Source organism: Mixophyes fleayi, chromosome 7 (assembly GCF_038048845.1).
Source record: "Mixophyes fleayi isolate aMixFle1 chromosome 7, aMixFle1.hap1, whole genome shotgun sequence".
In the NCBI taxonomy this organism is placed as follows: Eukaryota; Metazoa; Chordata; class Amphibia; order Anura; family Limnodynastidae; genus Mixophyes; species Mixophyes fleayi.
The window spans coordinates 135156529-135160236 of NC_134408.1; the positions used below are offsets into that span (position 1 = coordinate 135156529).

General features: G+C 36.0%; 1 long non-coding RNA gene across 1 annotated transcript; it reads left to right on the forward strand.

The window, feature by feature from the left end:
• The first annotated feature begins 1567 nt into the window (after positions 1-1567).
• Positions 1568-3207, forward strand: LOC142097077 (uncharacterized). Its single transcript, XR_012678115.1, has 3 exons — positions 1568-1983; positions 2656-2752; positions 3086-3207. It is a non-coding gene; the product is annotated as an uncharacterized LOC142097077 (long non-coding RNA).
• The last annotated feature ends 501 nt before the right edge of the window (positions 3208-3708 follow it).

A 3708-nucleotide genomic window follows, 5' to 3' on the forward strand; every position in this document is an offset into this window, starting at 1 on the left:
AATAGACTTTGTCATAAATATTTATGATAAATCTCCAACCATTCTGAACAATTACCAATATCATTAGTCTCAATATGTTACATGCCTGATTTGACAGTTGGTGATGGTGCGTTTGCAATAACAAATAATATTAATAGACATATAATAACTCAAAACTATATTTTAGGGTTTTACACACATGATTTATGCAAATTTAAAACAAGTGTACTATTACCACAGGGACACTTTTAACAGCAACACAAATAGTGTAAGGATATTAATGATCCCTAAGAGCCGAGGGCTGGTGAGGACTCGAACCCACGTAGCAAGCTGGCAAGGTGGATTGCCTAACTGCTACACCACTGTACAAGTGGTGATGTCAAGGGAATAGAATACAAATTAAAGATGACCAGCAACTTCTAGCATAAGTTGTTTCCCTTAAAACATGGGGAAAAATGCCAATACTTGGAAATATTATACCCAGAAAGATTTGGTGCATGCAGAGTCACAATTTATGCATATCGAAATATATCCATGTTGATAAATACAAATCAAAAATAGAACATTTATTGCTCCCATTTCTACAATTTGATTTGGTGGAGCACTTAGCTTTTTCCACTGTTGCCAGTACAGAATTCCTATGTCTTTGAAATCCAAAGTCTTTGCCAACAACTGCTTTGCTGTGTTGTAGCTGATAACACTGTTGAACATTACATATACACCTTACACACCAAAACATATACTAAGTCACAGAGTGGAATAAATACCCTCAAACTTGTAAATATACCAAGGTTAGCCACATACACACATCATTCAGGGTTCAAACTCATTACCTTGTTGGTGCAAGCTCATTTCTTTATTCACTGAGTTATACTTCACATTGAAACACCAACACCAAACTGCACATTAACTAGTTAGCACAGCTGAATGACTGTCTTAGACCTGATAAATTGGCCATGTTGCAATTAATATGAACAGCATGATGGATAACGTGGTATTAAAATATTAGCCCTAGATAAACACACACATTAATAAAAACACTGTTTTACTAAAGCAGCAGGAGCTGCAAAAACGTCACCAAACAAACGCAAATTAAGCGCGTTTGCAAATCTTATGCTAAATACAAGCAGTTGCATATAGTTTTTTACTTTTAGGAGTATGCTTAATAATGTGTTTTATTAACTCACTTGGTGCTTAGGGTTGACCTGGGGCTTTGAACTTCTGCACTTAGTATTGGGGGGTGAAATACATAACCACTACACTATCGTGGCACATCTAAATGTAGCACATGCAAATGAATCATACGTCATATAATTGTACTTAAAACTATTTTACCCATACTATTGCCACAACACTAACAGCTTAGCTCATTAATGACATCTGTAATAATCGTTATAATCTCTACTTACCTACAGAAAATAAACGTTGCTCACATGTCAGGTCACTTTTACACAAAACCACACTTGGCTAATTAGAACGCACCTGCGTGCTCCTAATGACGTGTCCGGCATACTCTCCGGCCTACTCACCTGCATTTAATTCACTAATTACAGTGCTACTTAAAAAGACCTTGCTTGGCCTTCTGTGTTGTTGGGAGATTCACAATTCTGGGTAAGTAGCCCTTAATGGTGAAATGTTTCATAATCTCTGCAGTTTATTGCTGTACCTTGCTCAACACTCATGTTTATTTGTAGGAAAAGATATTGGTGAGATACAGATAGAAAATTATGCTGAAAGGTCCTAATGGTTAAGAATTTTATGTTGAAGGTTAGTGGAAAAGTCTTTAATTAGCTGCAGAGTTTGAATATTGAGGCAACTGTGTAGACTTGGGATGTGTCTCTGCATAGATACCTCTCGACTGTAGTGACACACATAAAGATTATCCATCTATATTGATTTATTTTGTACCTGTTTACCCTCCCCTCCACAGATCTTGGTCCTGGATTGTGTTTTTTGGGTGTCTAGTGATTGCTTATTGACATTCCACATTTGTCTGTGTGTGTGGTAAGTAGAAACCAGATATTGTTTTATTACATACCCCTTGTTAAAACACTTTGCATTAAGAATGTCCATACTGTTTTTTTGTTTTTTTTTTCTTTTCTTTTTCTAATACCTTTATTTGAAGTGTGGTTTTTCAGACCCTACCTTAAAGACACATTAACACTCTGTGCTTGAGTCATTAAGGAGAGCAAAGGATAAAAAATAAGTAAATGTTCTAGTGGACAAAGCATGTTACTATGTAAGGGGTCAATTTTTTTTTTTTTTTTTTTTTTTTTTTGGAACAAAACATAAATATCTTCACATTTAAAAGATCAGTGGTCAAATCATGTGCAAGCTTAGTCAAGGGTTGATTATCTAAGGTATGGTACTTTAAAATGGGAATATGAATAGACATGGTCTGGTGTGTTACTGAAATGGTTTATATGTGTAATAATAGGGGAAAAACCATGGCTACCTGTATTTTACCTTTACAATGTGTGTAGAAAGTATAGCTTCATGCCTCTAAGTTTAGCCTTAATGTCTTTAGCTAAATGCACGTTAATGGGGTAGTTTAAATCTACAGCCTAATGTGGCAACATAATTGATGTTTGGTTTTTCTACAGTTTATTGATCAGCACATATAGTGTTGAGAAGTGCACATTATTGACACTTTATTTGTTTTTCTTATATCTACAGCCTTTAGATTACACTTGGCCTGCAGTGCTGGCTTTTCTGCCATTGCACTTCCTTTTGGAGTTGGTGGATGTTGCCATGGTGAAGGGTGTTGTCAAATGTAAGTAGTATAGTGCTATCTGCACTAAAATGTGATTGGCCAGTGAGTGTGCTCCATACAATAATGTCGTCGTTACTAAGCCTGCAATGTGTGGTTGCACAAACAAAACATATGGGCAGATGCTAGCTATGTAAATGGGTTTGGTGTTTCAAATTAAGTCAAATAGTGCATTCAGAATCCTAGGTATAGTCCAAACACACAAGCCATTATTATACACTATAATATTACCTGCTTTTTTTACACATGCCAATACAGTGCTCAACCTCTTGATATCAAAATGCAAGTTGTCTGAGCTAATATTGCCATATTAATTTGTTGCCTTTCGTTCAACAGGGTGTGTTGGCGTGGATTTTGGATTTGTGCAATTCGTGTCTCACTACATGTTGTTGAATTTCTCCAGAGCTCCAAGCCTGCTTATGTCTCTCTTCAGTCTGGCCAGATTGTCATCTCTTAATCCAAGGAACTTTTACACACAGACCATTACCTTGTTTGTTTTTGTCAGCACGTTTGAATTCATATATGTAATAAATCTAGCCTATGCTGCAAATGTGTCAGCAATCAGTTGTCATGCCATTTTGTACCATTACTACAGTGCACTGATTAATATTTTAATACCCATAAATCCATGTGTAGTGCTTTCAAAACTATTGTGGAACAGGTTTTATTTTAAATGAATATATGAAATCTAGATGTGGTTTATTTTCTCCTTTGCCACAGATACACCATAGCCTACAAACACGCTCAATGGGGTAAATGTATAGTTTTAGAAAATGGCTATAGTGTGGAGGTTTGTATGTGTGTTTGGTGCTTAGTAGTAAATTGTTTGGACACTTTCAGCTTTTAGAGCGAACATGTGATGTGCGTAGGAATATAGGCATCACATTACAGGTAAATGTATATAAAGAAAGCAAAAATGTTAGCAGTGTCAGGTCACACACTACCAACTTTTGGCCCTT